The sequence below is a fragment of the Schistocerca americana genome, chromosome 9, assembly GCF_021461395.2.
Source record: "Schistocerca americana isolate TAMUIC-IGC-003095 chromosome 9, iqSchAmer2.1, whole genome shotgun sequence".
NCBI lineage: Eukaryota > Metazoa > Arthropoda > Insecta > Orthoptera > Acrididae > Schistocerca > Schistocerca americana.
The window spans coordinates 118,766,733-118,789,817 of NC_060127.1; positions in this window are offsets into that span (position 1 = coordinate 118,766,733).

The following is a 23,085-nucleotide window of genomic DNA, read 5'->3' on the forward strand; positions in this document are numbered from 1 at the left end:
CTCTTGTAGGGTAGCTACAATTTTTTGACTTTGATGTTTTCTCCCAGTGTGATAAAATTGCAAAAACAAATGAGATGAAAGTATTGTCCAGAAGTAGCTGATAACCAGTAACTTTATTAGTCTCAACTTCTTTATTAATAGTGCTGTATTAGCTTTAATAATACAATCTCTAAATCTACTATGTGTAACATTTGTGAGGTAAATAATATGAAAAAACACATTTCTATTAAATGTTCTTATTCTTTTATAAAGTATTGTTTTATGCCCTGGAAATGTCTGGTGATACTCTGGTACAACTTGAAGCATGTATTATTTTTTGTTTTCTTCTCCTAAATTACTGAAGTCTGCCATGAGTGTGACGTCTCTCTCAGCTGGATCGTTTACAGATTTTAGTTTAATAGCTTGGAGTAGTGTGTTGACATAATCTTCATTTTCCTTGCCTCTGTGAAGCATCTGTCACAAGAGACTTGTCGCTTAGGTCAAATCTAGTAAAAAACACTATTAACAATATTATGAGAAGAATAGGCTGCTACTCACGCATGTATAGGAGACATGGAGTCGCAGGCAGGAAAAACGAAAAGACTGCTATACATTTAAGCTTCACATATGACAACTGTCTCGCTCACTGTGGCTATTACTTTATTAAAAACAAACTCGTCACATTACTGATAATTTCTGAGATTTGATTGAGTTTTCCGTAAATCCAATTAATAGGTTTGTATGGTAGTTTTGCCTCACAATTATATGTACTGACCATTTCAATTTTTGATACAGAGAACTAATTAATATTAAAAATGACAAAGATAATATAAAAGGAAATAAGTACCAGAAATTTTTTTTCAGATTCTGTAAACCAAACTTATTACCATGGACAGTCTGATATTTATAAAGTTTTGAAAGAATATCAAACGACAGATATGGTGCTTTTGCTTTAGAAGGGTGCAAAATCGTGTTTTGACGCATACAGTGCTAAGAAAAATACAAATTAAACAAACTGCATTTTGTTCTTGAGACCTTAATTCAAATTCATGATGGAACAAACATTTTTCAAGCAATAGGTAGCTTTCATATTTGTTAAGCATAAATCACTATATCTGTGTGTAAAAAACATAATTTAGGAAATCATTTAATGGTTAGCATGGTGCTGTATTTTTAATTGAGGAAGAGTACCATAATTGTTAAACTGACCTGTCCCACATCATAGTGGGAGACTATAGTTATGATGCATGGGACGTGGAACCAGTGCTGGTTTAAGGCTCAAGTGACACAAGCTCCTTGGGGCACTAAGCTGAGGGGGCACCAGAGGCACTAGAGTGCAAAATTTGTATGCAGGTTGTACCAGAACTTTTTTCTGGCAGGACACAACAGTACGCAGTACCAGCACCTTTTTTATTATGTTTTAAAAAAATGTTTGATTTATTTAGAGCAAAACATATTATAAATATCCTGGTAGCTGTCACTGTCTTCACGAATGAAATTTCCAGTTTTATTGTGTTTAAGTTGGAATGACACTTTTGTGTTTCATATGTAGGTGTCACTAACAGGAAACTACGCTCAGTTCACTTGTTACATCAGTGTTTTATTTCTGTAGTGTTTTCACTATTACAAGCAAATGTTTGGGAGTTGTTTGCATTAGTTTTGAGTTGGTTTTGATTAAATCACCGCAGTCATTCTTCAGAATGAGTAAAATAAGTAGTTTCTTTATGTCGATTAGTAAAAAAGGGAAGGCTGAAGAAGCAGAGACTGTCAAATGTGCACATGGTCAAGACAAGAAAAGATTATTATGACTGGTCTGAATGTTGGACAGTGTTGCGGAGAAATGACTTGCGAGAGAAACGAGTGGCTATATGTAGAGAATAGCGTCAGGCTGTAAATCATTCCACGATGTTGGAAGTCTAACCATCTACAAACAGATAGGAATGTAAATTTGAGTGTAGTGTGCAAATGGTAAAATCAGTAATTTTGGAGAATCCCGGAAACAACAGTTGATGTCACTGAGAAAAAAGATACATGATGACAAGGAGAGAGTGGGGCACAAAGTGTGCCAAAAAATAATGTCTGAAGAAAAAAATGAAATATTGGAGGAAGCTTTATTAAATACTTTGTCTTGCAATAAAGAAGTAACATAAAATATTTTTTGAAGCATTTATAAAGTTGTTTTTGTAATTTTAAAATATAAAGTACACAACTAGATTACATTATATTCAAAAGCTGGGCGTGAAGTAGTCACTGGAGAGAAAACTAAGTCCTTTTCGTGAAGCACTATTGAGATAGTTTAGAGAACTGCCATATAAAATCTCATTTAAGAATCATGAAGACAAAATGAGAAAAATTTTGGTTTGCACAGAGGCATATAGTCATTTTTCCTTCACTCTGTTTGTGAGTGGAACAGGAAAGGGAATGTTTTGTAGTAGTACATACTCTCCACCATGCGTTGAATATGCATAGTAAAATGGGCTCAGATTTCTATATTATTACATGCTTGCAGTCTGTTTTATTCCAGATGGTCAAGTGTAGTGTCAAGAGCTTTAGTTTCCTTCTTGAATATTCTTTAATTTTGAATAAGGGAAATTTTAAAACAATACAGTACACTTTTGAGTTACACTGCCAAACAAACTACTTATAACTTATGTAAATATCCTAAGTTCTTTGTAGTACTCAACACTCCAAACCAAACGTCCATATATTTATTCAAAACAACCAAAAGTGTAATCAGTAACAACTACATTTTGTAATTACTGTACAACCTGTTAATGAAATAGAGGATCAGAGTTCAAAGCCAGAAAAGCTATTTCATTTTTTGTACATCCTGTCAACAACAACTGCTCGGTTATAAAAGTTTAACATCTCTCTCTCACTCAGAAAAACACACACACACACACACACACACACACACACACACACACGGAGAGCTAAAAATTTAATTTTCAACTGTTTCCAATTTCGTTTTGGAAGTTTAGCATAAAATTCTCTAGACATAATATGCTTTTGGAGATAATCCATGTTATCGTTTTTCTTTGTATATATTAAAGCTAATTGTTTTGATGATCAAAGATCAATATTTACTTATAGATGTTGTTTCCATTATGACTTATATAGAAGGAAGCAATTTCATGCAAAGGATGACAATATTCTGAGAGCTGTCAGAAAATAGGCATTTTCAAAGCCTCATTTTTAGTGGCTTCTGAGAGCACATTTCACATATGCTGATGATATGTTCAAGTGTTTTGTTACTGTGGAAAATGACTGTACACAGTTACTGGCCTTTTCGAGAAATGTGTTGCTGAACAAATAGAAGACCTGTTGGGTACTCAGCTGCAATCTACTTCCAGCACGATACTCTCCCCATTTACATATGTGGGGACATGATTTGAACTGTGCTATTCCTAATTATTGGACTGGTCATTGTAGTTGCATTACGTGATTACAAAACTGTCTACACTCAACAGTGATTTAGAATTTTGTTTCATGGGGTTGGGTAAAACCAGAAGTGTAGAAAAGATGAAATGATACGCTGCATTGTGGCAGTTCTGCTACTCCTGAGACTAAAACAGTGCATTGAACTCATTATCAGCCACACACACATAGGCTGGATGTTTCACTGACAGGCCAGGCCACGGAATAAGACGTGAGGCTTTGCTGTGGGCCTCAGTGACCTCTTGGTAGTCATTGTGTAAATTGGTGATCAATGTACTCAACATTTATTGTAAACTGTCTGAAACTGATTCTGGACTGTCTGAAATGTTTGGGGATTTCAGAAAAATATTGTGAACTGTTGTAAATTTTGTAACCTGACTAATACACAATAATAACTAACACACAAAGTAAATGAGGAAACAAAACCATTCCATAATGATAATAAATATGTAAAAGTGCCCATCACTACAACCGTTTAAAATAGAGACTATATTTATATTTTTAGAATATTTATATTTTTTCCCTGTCTAGTAGGCATCATAACATTGTATCAGCTCAACTGACATCTTAGACTTGAAAACTGAAGGGTATTTTCTGTTAGCTTGACAGCCCAATTTAATGTGTCAAAATATGTATTGATATATTATTTTAAGCTACATAATCTAATAACACTTCTGTGGGTAAATCTGTTACCTACTGTGCATTCATTTGGAAAACAAAATTGTTGTGCAGACTAATTTTACCAGAATATAATATACACTGATCAGCCTGAACATTATGACCATCTACCTAATAGCTGGTATGTTCACCTTTGGCACAACAACAGTGGTGATGCATTGTTTCGTGGAAACAGTGAGGCCTTTGTAGGTTGTCATCACATCTGCACACACAAGTCACCTAATTCCTATGAATTCCGTGGAGGAGTGTGATGAGCTCTGACGCTATGTTCGATTGCATCCCAGGTGAGTTCGGTTGGGTTCAGATATGGTGAATCGGGGGACCAGCACGTCAGTTGGAACTCGCCACTGTGTCCTCGAACAACTCCATCACTCTTCTGGCCTTATGACATTGTATATTATCTTGTTCAAAAATGCCAGTGCTGTCCAGAAACATGATTGTCATTGAAGGGTTACACGTGGTCAACAACCAGTGTACAGTACTCCTTGGCCATCGTGGTGCCTTGCACAAACTTCACTGGACCCATGTATGCCCATGTGAATGTTTCCCAGAGCATAATGGATCTGCCACCAGCTTCTCTCTGTCCTGCAGTACAGTTGGCAATGAGCTGTTCCCCTGGAAGACAACGGATTTATGCCCTGTCATCAGCATGATGAAGAAAATATTGGAATTCATCAGACCTTACAGTGCTCTGCCACTGCGCCAATGTCCAGTGCCGATGGTCACGTGCCCATTTCAGTTGTAGTTGCTGATGACGTGGTGTTAACATTGGTACATGCACGGGTTGTTGGCTGCGGAGGCCCATAGTTGGGAGTGTTTGGTGCACCGTGTGTTCAGACACACTTGTACTATGCCCAGCATAAAGCTCCGCCACAGTTCGTCACCTGTCCTATTCTACCAGTCTGCCCAGCCAATGACTTCTCATACCTGTAATGAGGGGTGGCCGACCAAACCCATGACTTCTGGATGTGGTTTCACATTGTTTTGCCACATGTTGAAGATACTAACCACAGCACTCCTTGAACACCTGACAAGTCATGCAGTTTCCTGTGGGTTGTCACAACCTGTCGTCAGTCAAACTCGCATAGATCACGCGCCTTCCCCGTTCTACACATCAAAGGCATGATCACTGATACAACATGCACTGTGCATATGTATGACTCACAGTCATTTGTCATCAGTTGATGCTGCTATCGCCTGGATGGATTTATATCAATAGCAAGCCAGTGGTCATAATGTTCTGGCTGATCAGTGTACTTTTCCTTTGTTGAAGTAAGGTAGCATAGTCTCAACTCTTTTGTTCATCATACTTCTACTTTTGGCTGATATTTATGATTTAATCAGATTTTCCTTTAATTTTGGCAAATAATGGGATTTAAATCTTTTGTCTGTCAGGTAATGTACAGGGTGAAGCGAAATTCACGCACTCGGGCTTCACAGTGCGACTCCTCACATGCCAGCAGTAAAAAAAAAAGTCTCTCACAAAATTTTGGCCGGCAAGCACCTATGGCAGAAAAAGGATGTTAAAGAGTGGCAATCTGGCAAGTCTGTAACCACATATATGGTAACAACCTCTATAAGCACATATTAATTGTGCTGTACAGTTGGTGCAGTGGATAGAGCTTTGAGTTAGTGTGCAGGAGGTCGAGAGTTCGATCCTGGGTTGGGGTGCATTTTTTTTATTTGCTAATTTCATTCTGATAGTTCATACTCTAATATACACCATTTCTTAGGTCACATGTATTCTAAATTTATAACATTTTGTAATGCTGAACATAACAAATACGTGGTTAGACAAATAAGAAATTGACAGTTGAAACAAATGACCTGTCATATGAGAGAGTAACTACAAAAATAATATCAATTTCGAGATGCTAAGGATGATAGCACAGCACAATAACACAACATCTAGTTCTCAGTTATACTACATGTAATATGAGTACTTAGATGTCACACATTAGAAGCCAGTGACAATAATAATGTCCATATTAATGGCCGTATGACCATCACAACGGAATACTTTTTCTTCAGAACAACAGAGGCTCAAAATGACCTCTACGCACATCCAAACATTACACAACCCACCAGATCGTACAGCTCTGGATCCTTCGCAGCAATGCTGTGTCCACAGTAACAAGAGCAGCGTGAACACATGCTATCTATTCTTCCATATTCGTTGGTGGGGTAGAGTGCACGTGCTCCTTCAGGTGTCCCCACAGGAAGAAATACAGGGGATTTAGGTCAGGTGAACGTGGTGGCCATACAACTGGACCTCCACATATGAGCCATTTCCCTGAAATGTTCTGTCCAAATACTGTTGCACATTAATTCAAGAGTGTGGAGGTGCACCATCATGTTGCAACCATATCCTCTGCCAAACATGTAGTGGAACATCTTCCAGTGCATCAGGCAGATAGTTTGTGAGGAATGCATGATACCTTCATGCAGTCAACAGTCAGGCAACATGTAGGAGCCCAAACACCTGTTGCTCAATATTCCGGCCCAGTCATTTATACCAAAATGAACTTGATATCCACAGTCGCAGGTGATGTGTGGGTTTACCTCTCACCAATGGTGGGCATTGTGCATATTGAAGACACCTTCATGAGTGAATGCTGCTTCATCCGACCATATTATGGTGTTCACAAAGTCATCGTTAACTTCCTGTTGTTGTTGGAACCGTTCACAGAATTGCATCCACTGGCAGCGATCTGCAGGATGTAGGTGTTGCACGAAAGCATAATGATGGGGTACAGCTCATGCTCGTGCAGCATGTTAACGACCGTGTGTTGTGAGACACACAGCTGCCTTGCTACACTACGTGTACTATACAGAAAAAGCATATCCACATATTCATCGTTTGTGTATGCCATACGTCTGCCACACTGGTTTAGTGGTTTACGATGAGAAAATTCGCACGTACGTCGGAGTTCGTCACTCACAACTAGTAACTGTCCAGTGGACAGCGCATACAGTATAAACACGCTGTCAGTCCTGTGTGCTGTTCCACCTAACGTGCATTACCCCTCTCACAGATATTGTTCTACATGATTCATCCCGACACTGCAAATTGTGAAATGTTCGGTTTCAAATGACACTGTTTCCCTAATGGTAATAGACATGATGTTTCCACAATCCCATCAATAGAATAGTAATAGTAGTAGTAATAATAATAATAATAATAATAATAATAATAACAATAATAATGCATTGAGATACATACTAAACAGCATGCGGTTACCAGACTTAATGCTGAAAGGCATAATTAGCAGGACCGTGGTGATAACACATACAAAGAGCAATGGAGTGTGGACATTATTCGCAAAGTACGTTGCTAATTCTACTGATAATGTAAGGACGTTGCAGTCACTGTTGATTAAGATACCAGATACCGTACCACCTGGACTACAAATAAAAAACATATGCTTCAACCCAGGATTGAACCATCTACCTCCTGCATGCTAACCCATACTATACCCACTGCACCAACTGTACAGCACGGCTAATATCTGCTGATAGAGGATAGAGGTAGTTATCATACATTTGCTTACAGTGTTGCCAGACTGCCACTCTTTAACATCCTTTTTCTCCTGGATGTACCCGCCAGAAAAAATTTTCTACATCTACATCTACATTTACATTTATACTCCGCAAGCCACCCAACGGTGTGTGGCGGAGGGCACTTTACATGCTACTGTCATTACCTCTCTTTCCTGTTCCAGTCGCGTATGGTTCGCGGGAAGAACGACTGTCTGAAAGCCTCCGTGCGCGCTCTAATCTCTCTAATTTTACATTCGTGATCTCCTCGGGAGGTATAAGTAGGGGGAAGCAATATATTCGACACCTCATCCAGAAACGCACCCTCTCGAAACCTGGCGAGCAAGCTACACCGCGATGCAGAGTGCCTCTCTTGCAGAGTCTGCCACTTGAGTTTGTTAAACATCTCCGTAACGCTATCACGGTTACCAAATAACCCTGTGACGAAACGCGCCGCTCTTCTTTGGATCTTCTCTATCTCCTCCATCAACTTGATCTGGTACGGATCCCACACTGATGAGCAATACTCAAGTATAGGTTGAATGAGTGTTTTGTAAGCCACCTCCTTTGTTGATGGACTACATTTTCTAAGGACTCTCCCAATGAATCTCAACCTGGTACCTGCCTTACCAACAATTAATTTTATATGATCATTCTACATCAAATCGTTCCGCACGCATACTCCCAGATATTTTACAGAAGTAACTGCTACCAGTGTTTGTTCCGCTATCATATAATCATACAATAAAGGATCCTTCTTTCTATGTATTCGCAATACATTACATTTGTTTATGTTAAGGGTCAGTTGCCACTCCCTGCACCAAGTGCCTATCCGCTGCAGATCTTCCTGCATTTCACTACAATTTTCTAATGCTGCAACTTCTCTGTATACTACAGCATCATCCGCAAAAAGCTGCATGGGACTTCCGACACTATCTACTAGGTCATTTATATATATTGTGAAAAGCAATGGTCCCATAACACTCCCCTGTGGCATGCCAGAGGTTACTTTAACGTCTGTAGACGTCTCTCCATTGATAACAACATGCTGTGTTCTGTTTGCTAAAAACTCTTCAATCCAGCCACACAGCTGGTCTGATATTCCGTAGGCTCTTACTTTGTTTATCAGGCAACAGTGCGGAACTGTATCGAACGCCTTCCAGAAGTCAAGAAAAATAGCATCTACCTGGGAGCCTGTATCTAATATTTTCTGGGTCTCATGAACAAATAAAGCGAGTTGGGTCTCACACGATCGCTGTTTCCAGAATCCATGTTGATTCCTACATAGTAGATTCTGGGTTTCCAAAAATGACATGATACTCGAGCAAAAAACATGTTCTAAAATTCTACAACAGATCGACGTCAGAGATATAGGTCTATAGTTTTGCGCATCTGCCTGACGACCCTTCTTGAAGACTGGGACTACGTGTGCTCTTTTCCAATCATTTGGAACCTTCCGTTCCTCTAGAGACTTGTGGTACACGGCTGTAAGAAGGGGGGCAAGTTCTTTCGCGTACTCTGTGTAGAATCGAATTGGTATCCCGTCAGGTCCAGTGGACTTTCCTCTGTTGAGTGATTCCAGTTACTTTTCTATTCCTTGGACACTTATTTCGATGTCAGCCATTTTTTCGTTTGTGCGAGGATTTAGAGAAGGAACTACAGTGCGGTCTTCCTCTGTGAAACAGCTTTGGAAAAAGGTGTTTAGTATTTCAGCTTTACGCGTGTCATCCTCTGTTTCAATGCCATCATCATCCCGGAGTGTCTGGATATGCTGTTTCGAGCCACTTACTGATTTAACGTAAGACCAGAACTTCCTAGGATTTTCTGCCAAGTCGGTACATAGAATTTTACTTTCGAATTCACTGAATGCTTCACGCATAGCCCTCCTTACGCTAACTTTGACATCGTTTAGCTTCTGTTTGTCTGAGAGGTTTTGGCTGCATTTAAACTTAGAGTGAAGCTCTCTTTGCTTTCGCAGTAGTTTCCTAACTTTGTTGTTGTACCACGGTGGGTTTTTCCCGTCCCTCACAGTTTTACTCGGCACGTACCTGTCTAAAACGCATTTTACGATTGCCTTGAACTTTTTCCATAAACACTCAACATTGTCAGTGTCAGAACAGAAATTTTCGTTTTGATCTGTTAGGTAGTCTGAAATCTGCCTTCTATTACTCTTGCTAAACAGATAAACCTTCCTCCCTTTTTTTATATTCCTACTAACTTCCATATTCAGGGATGCTGTGATGGCCTTATGATCACTGATTCCCTGTTCAGTACATACAGAGTCGAAAAGTTCGGGTCTGTTTGTTATCAGTAGGTCCAAGATGTTATCTCCACGAGTCGGTTCTCTGTTTAATTGTTCGAGGTAATTTTCGGATAGTGCACTCAGTATAATGTCACTCGATGCTCTGTCCCTACCACCCGTCCTAAACATCTGAGTGTACTAGTCTATATCTGGTAAATTGAAATCTCCACCTAAGACTATAACATGCTGAGAAAATTAATGTGAAATGTATTCCAAATTTTCTCTCAGTTGTTCTGCCACTAATGCTGCTGAGTCGAGAGGTCGGTAAAAGGAGCCAATTATTAACCTAGCTCGGTTGTTGAGTGTAACCTCCACCCATAATAATTCACAGGAACTATCCACTTCTATTTCACTACAGGATAAACTACTACTAACAGCGACGAACACTCCACCACCGGTTGCATGCAATCTATCCTTCCTAAACACCGTCTGTACCTTTGTAAAAATTTTGGCAGAATTTGTCTCTGGCTTCAACCAGCTTTCTGTACCTATAACGATTTTGGCTTCGGTGCTTTCTATCAGCGCTTGAAGTTCCGGTACTTTACCAACGCAGCTTCGACAGTTTACAATTACAATACCAGTTGCTGCTTGTTCCCCGCATGTCCTGACTTTGCCCTGCACCCATTGAGGCTGTTGCCCTTTCTGTACTGGCCCAAGGCCATCTAACCTAAAAAACCGCCCAGCCCACACCACACAACCCCTGCTACCCGTGTAGCCGCTTGTTGCGTGTAGTGGACTCCTGACCTATCCAGTGGAACCCGAAACCCCACCACCCTATGGTGCAAGTTGAGGAATCTGCAGCCCACACGGTCGCAGAACCGTCTCAGCATCTGATTCAGACCCTCCACTCGGCTCTGTACCAAAGGTCCGCAGTCAGTCCTGTCAACGATGCTGCAGATGGTGAGCTCTGCTTTCATCCCGCTAGCGAGACTGGCACTCTTCACCAATTCAGATAGCCGCCAGAAGCCAGAGAGGATTTCCTCGGATCCATAGCGACACACATCATTGGTGCCGACATGAGCGACCACCTGCAGATGGGTGCACCCTGTACCCTTCATGGCATCCGGAAGGACCCTTTCCACATCTGGAATGACTCCCCCCGGTATGCACACGGAGTGCACATTGGTTTTCTTCCCCTCTCTTGCTGCCATATCCCTAAGGGGCCCCATTATGCGCCTGACGTTGGAGCTCCCAACTACCAGTAAGCCCACCCTCTGCGACCGCCCGGATCTTGCAGACTGAGGGGCAACCTCTGGAACAGGACAAGCAGCCATGTCAGGCCGAAGATCAGTATCAGCCTGAGACAGAGCCTGAAACCGGTTCGTCAGACAAACTGGAGAGGCCTTCCGTTCAGCCCTCCGGAATGTCTTTCGCCCCCTGCCACACCTTGAGACGACCTCCCACTCTACCACAGGTGAGGGATCAGCCGCAATGCGGGCAGTATCCCGGGCAACCACAGTCGTAGTCCGATCGGGGGATGCGTGGGACGAGCTGGCCGTCCCCGACAAACCCCCATCCGGACCCCCACAGTGATGTCCATTGGCAACAGCCTCAAGCTGTGTGACCGAAGCCAACACTGCCCGAAGCTGGGAGCGAAGGGATGCCAACTCAGCCTGCATCCGAACACAGCAGTTGCAGTCCCTATCCATTTTGCGAGAGAGATTTTTTTATTGCTGGTATGTGAGGAGTCGCACTACTAAGCACGGGTTTGTGAATTTCGCTTCACCCTGTACGTCATTTCCTGCTTTCGTGAAATGTTGTAGAAATACTTCCCGAACAGTAGCAACTGAATATACAGTTTTACAGTATCTGATAAACTGAGACTGAAGGCTTAATATAAATTGGATGCTTCAAAGGTTAAACAGGAAAGTTACCAATACCCCAGGGTCAAAGGAGGCTCAGTAGGACAGAATGAGATGGAAATTTTTGCTGTTTGTTTCTAATGTTTTTGATGCCTATTTTTATGCCATAGCCCTTTCCACCTTGGTCTGCTCGATTGTGCGGGTTTGGTTTTCAACTTTCTGTGGCTCAGCTATGTAACTTTTCTGTATCACCTTATACTGCAATGATTGTGTGAGTTCCCTGCTTTCGTTTGGCACCTGTGTTGTATCATTTTGTGACCACCAGAGAACAACAGATCATTTCAAACTTAACAAGATTATAGCTGCACGGTCCACGAGGTAAACACAATATATTTTTCTACATTTCATTAGTGTAAGTCATAATTTTAGAATGGGACTTATTCATTTAACATATATAAGGTGCCTAAGAAAATGCATGAAGTGCCAGTTGGATGTTATACATGTTCCTGTTTTGAGTTGCACAGAGATGCTAGAGACTTCTTGAACACACTATCACAATGAGAATTTTTTCAATATTTTTGCTTGGTTCTGAAAGTCATAATGTATGGAAATTGGCACATTTCGGGTAAAGTTTAAAAGAAGTTCTCTCAGGGTGGAAAGGGTTAGCATAAGATTACAACAAATTATTTGCTATAAATACATAAATTGACTATTTTAATATTCTTGCATACTCCCTTGCTTGTTTGTCTTTCTGCTACATTCTTAAATACCAATACCCACCAAGATTATAACTTTGCCACAGAACACATCATTTTCTGACATCTTCATGATATCTTAGTCACCACACCCTTCCTAATGCTTTTTGCCAACTGTATTCTGACCCGAACTGCTATGGGTATCTGCATGGTAACACCCTACACCAACTTGTTTACAGGCCATCTGGGGTAATTCTTGCTATTCACTTAATACCTAAAATTGACTTGTTTAGCTTTATTGAGAACTTCATCATTACATGGCCCAAGGCAAGTGCAGCCCCTGTTGTTACCTCCAAAATCACAAAATCTTCTTTCAAATCCACTTCACCTGGCCCCTTTTCAACTCAGCAATCTACCTTTCTCAATTTTCACCTCCACCTGTCAGCTGGCTTCATAGAAACCACCCATATCGAATGTGCTAACTACTAACAGCAACAGCTACTGACAGTTGTCACCACATTAAAGAGTCCCTCACCTACAGCCTCAGTGCCCATGACACAGCATCTGCAGTGGAGAGAGACAGGTCCTGTTCTTGGGTCATCTACAAGTAAATGACATGTGGTGAAAATTTGGACAGAAAAAAACACAGGGACAGACCAACATATGTGTAGCTTGAGTGGGAATAGAGTGCTACTATGCTTACTAAACATAAGAAGAGGGATAGAAATCCCTCTTCTTATGTCAGGACAAGACAAGAGAAATTCAAAACTTTCAGAATGGATGGTTTCTATCGAGCCAGCTGAAAGGTAGAGTTGAAAATCTAGAAAGGTAGTTTGTTGAATTGGAAAGAGGCCAGGTGAAGTGGATTTGAAAGAAGAATATGTGATTTCTGAGTAGCAGCAGAGGCTGCACTTACCTTGGGCCACATCATGATGAAGTTCTCAATAAAGCTAAACCAGACAATTTTAGGCATTAAGTAGATAGGAAGGATTATACTAGATGGCCTGCCCATCAAGTCCACAAATAGATTTGCGATGAAACCATCAAATCGTCACTACTGTGGATGAGTCACTGACCAGTACTCTTCTTATTACCCAGTTTTCAAGAAATTCGGCCACATTGCTTACCACCATTTTGATTTTCTCTCGTCTTGTTCTGAGATAAGAAGAGGGATATTCTATCCAAAATCTTATGTTTAGTAAGTATAGTAGTACTCTATTCCCACTCAAGCTACACAGTGTGCCAGTCTGTCCCTGTGTTTATTCTGCCCAAATTATTCACCACATGTCATTTACTTGTGGGTGGCCCAAGAGCAAGATCTCTCCTGTATGCCCATCCACCTACCAGCTACTGCAGTCCAGTCGCGGCATTTCCTACCCTATAACAGGCAGACCACATGCGAAAGCAGCCGCATTGTGTACAAGCTGACTCGGTTTGAAACAAGTCAGTCAAGCACAGCTTAAATAATGATCACATGATAAAGTTTCAAGAAACAGAGATCCTTGCTCAAACAACTTTAAACTCTAATTCTGTTATAAAAGAAATTTAGTTTAGCACCTCCAACTTTAATAGAGATCACGGTCACTTACTGGTCATAATGCGGATGTGAGTCCACAATAGGCCATCACGGTGGTAGTGGATCCGAACACAGTGGCACGGTGATCTAAACGAATTACCTGTAATTCACACTTCAGTGTTTGGCGTACAGTACATAGAACCACCTTCTGATTATTTCTCCATTGCTCCACTCTCAAATAGCATATGGGAATAATGAACACTTAAATATTTACACGTAATCTACTCCTCCCCCCCCCCCCCCCTTCCCTCCAGATGACTGGGTGTTTGTGTTGTCCTCATCATTTCATCATAATTCCTGAAAGTGGCGAGTTTGGACTGAGCAAAGGTTGGGAATTTGGGCGCTGATAACTGCACAGTTGAGCGCCCCGCAAACCAAACATCACCATCATCATCATCCTCCCCCCACAATGGTTATTTCTTCCTATGTAGATTGGAGTGTACAATATATTTTGGTGATTGAAATTCCATGAAAAGATATCACCACTAAGAGAATTATTTCGTTTTAAACCATTGTCGCCCCAACTGAGAGGAAGTAAGAAGATATATGGGTAAAGGAAAACAGGGAGCAGGGAAGGAGGAGGTGGGTAGAAGATCTGGATGTGGGAGGAGTGGAGTGAGGGGGAAATGAAATGGATGAGAAACAGTCTAGTGGAGATACAGTACTGTGTGGACAGTGAATTTGCTGGAGAAATAGTTTCCACCTGTGTAACTGGGAGAAGCTGGTCCTGGAACAGAGTGCACAGATCCAAAAGGCACAAGTGCAGAAGCAGCAGTTGAAGTCATTAGTGTTGTGTGGAGTGTGTTCATCAATTGAGTTGTCAAATTTGGAGTTCTTCATAGTTCAGCTGTAGCTATTTACACAGGTAGACAGCTGATAAGCTGTCAATCCCGACAGGATGCTCTGCTCGTCAATCACAACACAGCTTGTACACAATGCGGCTGCTTTCGCATGTGGTCTGCCTGTTATAGGGTAGGAAATGCTGCGACTGGACTGCAGTAGCTGGTAGGTGGATGGGCATACAGGAGAGATCTTGCTCTTGGGTCACCTACAAGTAAATGACATGTGGTAAATAATTTGCTTCTGAGAGCAGCGTGCTGGACACAGAGAGGTGAGACAAGTAAAAAGCTGTGACAAAAATCTGCATGAAGTGGTCTGTGGTCTACTGGTTTTAGTGATAGACACATTATCTGTTCCACTACTTAGAAACACACACTCATGGATCTCAAACTGGATACTGCAGTCTCAGAAATGATCTGTGGGTGAAAATAGAGGGGCTGTCATTTAACTTTAATTTTCAATGCTATGATTTTTCAGCAAGAAAAATGAAGAGCCCAATTTCACTGCTTTGTTAGTCGGTATTCCTCTTCATGAAGTTGTACATGCCTCATGGCACTCTGGTGACAGATTAAATTTGAACTTGCTAGCAAAAAGAAGTGAAGCACACAGAAAGTGAGGCGAGTGAGAGAGAAAAAAGAAACTTCATGGGTTGAGATGGCATGTGATGTTACTTCAGGGATTACAAGATCAAATTAAAATTATGAAGAACTTGGCAGTACGAATCTGCTTATCAGTGTGACGCTGTAACCCCTCGAGCATGGATGTGTGCATTGACTGGGTTAGAAAGGGTGTCATAAAGCCATTGCATTCTCTGCTGAAGCAAACTGATCCTGGATACTGGCACTGGGATGGAGTTGTCACCCAAGATAGTTCTATTAGGCCGTGGTGATATCGCAACATCATGCAGACATTTTTTGTCAGGCAGAGTATTTTCTTCTTAACTGTAATAAAATCTTAGGTAATATAGTGGTGAAATACTGGACAAAATCCGCTAGAGGATGCATCCTCTTTCACATTTGTTTACAGTACAGTCCATCTACACTCCATTGTCCATTTTGTAACACTACTTCAGTGAGATTACACGCGACACATTATGTTTCATTTTGTGTTATATGCTGGGACTGTTTAGTAGCAGCACAGTTCTGTAATTCCCTTAGGCTGATCTATGGTGCTCACATATATCCGTAATTATGTGGCTTGTATGTGCAATTATAATGTCGGATACTGTAGGTGCCCGGTGGTCCTGGTCGCCCAAGGTGGACGGGAAGCCGAGCGGTGACCTCTCCAGCTGACAGGATACTAGGAAATGACTGTGGACACGTCAGAAACGCCAAAGAAACATTATTAATTCGTGACACATTTATTCCTGCCAAGTACAATGTGGCCCACATAACACAGGCTGGCTGAGCTTGGTGATATCAAAGACCTTCCCCGAGTCCTCGCTGACTCGGAGCGATGACACCAGCTCCGGGCCGCACCAGTCTTGCTAGTGCAGTGCCGCGTGCTGTGACGTGGCGGTCGAATGCCCTTACTTCGGCCGCGTGTGGCTGGCGGTGCCCGGCTGGCCAGCCAGCTCAGCAGCGGACAACAGGCCGCTGCGCGTAGGAGGCTCCAGGTTGGAGTACCGGCGCTGTCGGCACGAGAAGCGTTCTCATAGTGTGGAGTGTACTCTATCCCACCCCATCTTCTTCCCTGCTCCTCCTGGTGGCTCGTATAGTTTTACACACACACACACACACACACACACACACACACACACACACACACACACACAGAAATGCAGAGAGAGAGAGAGAGAGAGAGAGAGAGAGAGAGAGAGAGAGAGAGAGATTGCTTCTGGCTGATTACATTGTGCCAGCACTGCAACTTAATTTGGGTGACGGGTTGTGTCAGTTGGAGTGGGTAAGGTGTCAAAAATGTAGGAAGTTTGAGGGGCGTTTGAGGAAGAGGGAGCAGTGGCTAGCAGTTGCAAGGCAGCAGCAGGGACAGGGAATAGGAATGCAGCAGCATTGAGCTCGTTCTGGTTACAGGCAGGGAGAGTTGTGCACTTTATCGTGTAACCATTCTTTAAGCTGTGCATGACCAATTTAGTCAAACTGAGGTAGTGGTACCTTATGGGAGCAGTGTGGAGGTAGAAGAAAATAATGAGATAGTGCAAAGAAGAGTGTGTTGGCACGGGATGAATGAACTTAGAGTCCTGGGGTGGAGGTGAGCGCGGGGCAGTGGCTACTGGAGATTGAGGTCAGCTGGTTTATGGGATCCTGCGCTAGTGAGATTTCTCGAATGTGCCCTACTTTCTGAAACTTTGCGGGACCCAGTACCACCTAGAGCTGCATAGAAGCATAAGAGATGCATTTTTTATCTATTCAGAATCCTGCTGATCTCTGTAGAGCTATGCCCTGATAAGGAATGGAAATGACTTTTGTGAGAGAATATTTTCTGCCACAGATTTACATACTTAATAGCTTGAAGATGCCTATTGCTGTCACAATGAAATGGAATATGAGTGTTACAAATGGTATTAACACTGGTACCAAAGAGAACAGCCATTGTGTCATTTTCTTTCGCTGGATGCACGCTACTGTTTGTCAAAATTGCAACACTCAGAAAATGAAATGGAATGATCATTTGGCTGTATTGGCCAGGAGACCGTGCCCTGTTCGGCAAGTCTTTTTTATTTGATGCCAGTTTGGCGTCTCGGGCATCGGTGGAGATGAGATGGAGTGATTAGGGTAACACAAACACCCAGCCCCAAGCCAAGAAAATTTCAACCCAGCTGGGAATCCAACCTGGGACTCCACAATGTTGAGGCAGCGACACTCACCAGTAGACCAAAAGCTTCAGACAACACCCAGAAGGAATGATCTGAATCACTCTAAAATCAGAGGATTGTTAAAACAGTGAAACTATAGGAAGTGAATGTGACTGCATAGAGATGGCATGCATATAGGACCAGTACCACACTATCTTTTGTGACCGGATGTATCTACACTGTGCCACAATCAGCCAGTGCAGAACCGTCAGATGAAGTGGAAACCAGCAAGCAAGTACTGGTATGCCCCATCTACAACAAACAGTGCAATGTTAGCATGTGAGTGAATATCAACAGCATAGAATGATTGGTCTTCAGGAAACACGTTTTGCCATACAGTGACTCTGTGGCTTATGCTGCTCCAAAAAGTGACGGGTATGTGGAATCAGTGGATTGAATAGGGTAGCTCACAACAATGAGTGGCACTTGACCACACACTCTGGTGACAGTGTGGAATGGCTCTCATATTGCCTGTGTGGTCATAACAGACAGAACAGCTTTCTTCACAGAATCACCTCGACCTTGAAGCACTACAATAGGTGAGGACATACCCGCGTAGACAGTTTGACGCTTTCTGGTGAGTGCTGGAGTGGTGGCACGAGTGCTGTTGTATCATCTGCTGTGGAGTCGAAACCACCAACTCCTCGGCCTTAAAAATGCACACAAACGCTGTTACTCTGGCATGCCGAGACTCACTTCGACATGACCTAAACTGGTGGCTATGCACATGTTGGACACTACTGTGTTGAAAGCAATGGGCAGACTGCACTGCTGAATGACATAGCAGACAAAGGGCAAATCTGATGATCTGAGGCACTGTTGGGAAACCTGATCTGTAGAGTAAATTTCAAGGTAACCAAATAACTCCTGTTTTGTGCTGCAGTTTTTTTTCATGACTTAAACATTGCCAGTGGTGAACTAAAACACGATTTTTGGAGAACTACTACTGTCTGTTCTGACAGATCTAAAAGGACTGTTTCCTTTGCTATGAGCCAATTTTGTTTCCGATGGAGGGGATACTTGGAAACCTCAGGTTGCAGAAACTTAATCCACCACTAAGGTAGCTAGAATACTGAGACTGTCTTACAGACAGATATCATTTCCTGGATTTATTTAGGTTATTTTAGAGAGAACTTCAAAATGTTGGAAAGAAAAAGTATTATCTGAGTATCATAGCCTGATGGACATTTTAGCTTTGTTTCAGTAATAATCAGACTCCTGATGGAGAAGGATGAAGGGTTACAGTAAATAATTTTGGTGCCAGATGGAATTTATTTATCCATTCATAAACAATGTAAATTGCATGGATGTTGTCAACACATAAATACATAAGTATGGACACACAGATATATAAACATGTACAATTGCACACATAAATAGATACATATGTTTCTTGCCTTACTGTTTTACCCATTTGGACATTGTATTTCACTGCTATATTGAACATATTGTCAAATGCCTATTGATTGCAGTAATTAATCATTAGCATAATTGTCAACAAAATTTGCACATAACTTTAGGTAATCCTATACGCTATAAATCCCCCCCCCCCCTCCCCCCCCCCCCCCCCCCCCCTCCCCATGAACCATGGACCTTGCCATTAGTGGGGAGGCTTGCGTGCCTCAGCAGTACAGATAGCTGTACTGTAGGTGCAACCACAATGGAGGGGTATCTGTTGAGAGGCTAGACAAACACGTGGTTCCTGAAGAGGGGCAGCAGCCTTTTCAGTAGTTTCAGGGGCAGTCTGGATGGCTAACTGATCTGGCCTTGTAACATCAACTAAAACAGCCTTGCTGTGCTGGTTATGTGAATGGCTGAAAGCGAGGAGAAACTACAGCTGTAATTTTTCACGAACATGTGCAGCTTTATTGTATGGTTAAATGATGATGGCATCCTCTTGGATAAAATATTCTGGAGGTAAAGTAGTCCCCCATTTGGGTCTCTGGGTGGGGACTACTCAGGAGGATGTCATTATCAGCAGAAACAAAACTGGCGTTCCACGGATTGGAACATGGAATGTCAGATCTGTTAATTGGGCAGGTGCGTTAGAAAATTTAAAAAGGGAAATGGATAGGTTAAATTTAGATGTAATGGGAATTAGTTAAGTTCTGTGGCAGGAGGAACAAGACTTCTGGTCAGGTGAATACAGGGTTATAAATACAAAATCAAATAAGAGTAATGCAGGAGTAGGTTTAATAATGAATACAAAAAAAGGAACGCAGATAAGCTACTACAAATCACATAGTAAATGCATTATTGCAGCCAAGAGAAACACGAAGCCCACACCTACCTCAGTAATATAAGTTTATATGCCAACTAACTCCCCAGATCATGAAGAGATTGAAGAAATGTGTGATGCAATAAAATAAATTATTCAGATAGTTATGTGAGATGAAAATTTAATAGTCATGGGGAACTGGAATTCAATCGTAGGAAAAGGAAGAGAAGGAAATGTAGTAGGTGTGTATGGAATGGGGAGTAAGGAATGAAAGAGGAAGCCACCAGGTAGAATTTTGCACAGAGCATAGCTAACACTTGGTTTAAGAATTGTGAAAGAAGATTATATACATGGAAGAGGCCTGGAGATACTGGAAGGTTTCAGATACACTCCTGGAAATGGAAAAAAGAACACATTGACACCGGTGTGTCAGACCCACCATACTTGCTCCGGACACTGCGAGAGGGCTGTACAAGCAATGATCACACGCACGGCACAGCGGACACACCAGGAACCGCGGTGTTGGCCGTCGAATGGCGCTAGCTGCGCAGCATTTGTGCACCGCCGCCGTCAGTGTCAGCCAGTTTGCCGTGGCATACGGAGCTCCATCGCAGTCTTTAACACTGGTAGCATGCCGCGACAGCGTGGACGTGAACCGTATGTGCAGTTGACGGACTTTGAGCGAGGGCGTATAGTGGGCATGCGGGAGGCCGGGTGGACGTACCGCCGAATTGCTCAACACGTGGGGCGTGAGGTCTCCACAGTACATCGATGTTGTCGCCAGTGGTCGGCGGAAGGTGCACGTGCCCGTCGACCTGGGACCGGACCGCAGCGACGCACGGATGCACGCCAAGACCGTAGGATCCTACGCAGTGCCGTAGGGGACCGCACCGCCACTTCCCAGCAAATTAGGGACACTGTTGCTCCTGGGGTATCGGCGAGGACCATTCGCAACCGTCTCCATGAAGCTGGGCTACGGTCCCGCACACCGTTAGGCCGTCTTCCGCTCACGCCCCAGCATCGTGCAGCCCGCCTCCAGTGGTGTCGCGACAGGCGTGAATGGAGGGACGAATGGAGACGCGTCGTCTTCAGCGATGAGAGTCGCTTCTGCCTTGGTGCCAATGATGGTCGTATGCGTGTTTGGCGCCGTGCAGGTGAGCGCCACAATCAGGACTGCATACGACCGAGGCACACAGGGCCAACACCCGGCATCATGGTGTGGGGAGCGATCTCCTACACTGGCCGTACACCACTGGTGATCGTCGAGGGGACACTGAATAGTGCACGGTACATCCAAACCGTCATCGAACCCATCGTTCTACCATTCCTAGACCGGAAAGGGAACTTGCTGTTCCAACAGGACAATGCACGTCCGCATGTATCCTGTGCCACCCAACGTGCTCTAGAAGTTGTAAGTCAACTACCCTGGCCAGCAAGATCTCCGGATCTGTCCCCCATTGAGCATGTTTGGGACTGGATGAAGCGTCGTCTCACGCGGTCTGCACGTCCAGCACGAACGCTGGTCCAACTGAGGCGCCAGGTGGAAATGGCATGGCAAGCCGTTCCACAGGACTACATCCAGCATCTCTACGATCGTCTCCATGGGAGAATAGCAGCCTGTATTGCTGCGAAAGGTGGATATACACTGTACTAGTGCCGACATTGTGCATGCTCTGTTGCCTGTGTCTATGTGCCTGTGGTTCTGTCAGTGTGATCATGTGATGTATCTGACCCCAGGAATGTGTCAATAAAGTTTCCCCTTCCTGGGACAATGAATTCACGGTGTTCTTATTTCAATTTCCAGGAGTGTAGATTATATAATGGTAAAACAGAGATTTAGGGACCAAGTTTTAAATTGTAAGAGAGTTCCATGGGCAAATGTGGACTCTGACCACAATTTATTGGCTGTGAACTGTAGATTAAAACTTAAGAAATTGGAAAAGGTAGGAAATTAGGTAATTAATGAGTTGGGGCCCGAGATTGGTAACAGTTTCAGAGGGAGTATTAGACAAATGGGTAGCTTTAGGAGATGAAGTAGTAAAAGTAGCAGAGGATCAAATAGTTTAAAAGACAAGATGGAGTAGAAATCCTTCGATAACAAAGATATACTGAATTTAATTGATGAAAATGCTATAAATGAAGCTGGCAAAAGGGAATACAAACATTTAAAAAATGAGATTGTCAGGAAGTGCAGAATGACTAAGCAGGAATCATTAGAGGATAAATGTACGGATTTAGAGACATATTTCACTAGGGGAAAGACAGACACCACTTACAGGAAAATTAAAGAGGAGTTTGGTGAAAAGAGAAACAACTGTATGAATATCAAAAGCTCAGATTGTAAACCAGCAAGAGAAGGGAAAGCTGAAAGGTGTAAGTGGACACAAATGAGGTTGAGATGGAAGATATGATACTGTGAGATGAATCTGACAGAGTCATGAAAGATCTAAGTTGAAAAAATGCCCCAGGAGTAGGCTATATTCCATCAAATTACTGGTAGTCTTGGGAGAGCCAGCCATGACATAACTCTTAAATCTGGGGTGCAAGATGAATGGAACAAACAAAATACCCTCAGACTTAACAAAGAATGGGGTAATTCCAATTCCAAAGAAAGCAGGTCTGAAACCTGCCGAACTATCATTGTGGTAAGTCACGGTTGCAAGGTAGTAACAAAAAATTCCATACAGAAGAATGGAAAAACTTTTAGAAGCAGACCTCAGGGAAGATTCTGGCGAAATGCAGGAACACCCTATGCAATACTGACCCTACAACTTATTTTAGAACATAGGATAAGGAAAGGCAAACCTACATTTATAGCATTTGTGGACTTAGAGGAAGCTTTTACTATGTTGTCTAGAATACTCTTTCTCAAATTCTGAAGGTGGCAGGGGTAAAGTACTGGAAGTGAAGCACTATTTACAACTTGTGCAGAAACCAAACGGTAGTAATAAGATCAAGGGGCATGTAAGGGAAGCAGTGGTTGAGAAGGGAGTGAGACAGCGTTGCAGCCTATCACTGATGTTATTCAATCTATACGTGGAACAAGCAGTGTTGGAAATCAAAGAAAAATGTCGAGTAGGAATCAAAATTCAAGGAGGACAAATAAAAACTTTGAGATTTGTGGATGATATTATAACTCTGTCTGAGACAGCAAAGGACTTGGAAGAGCAATTGAACAAAATGGACAATGTTTTGAAAGTAGGATGTA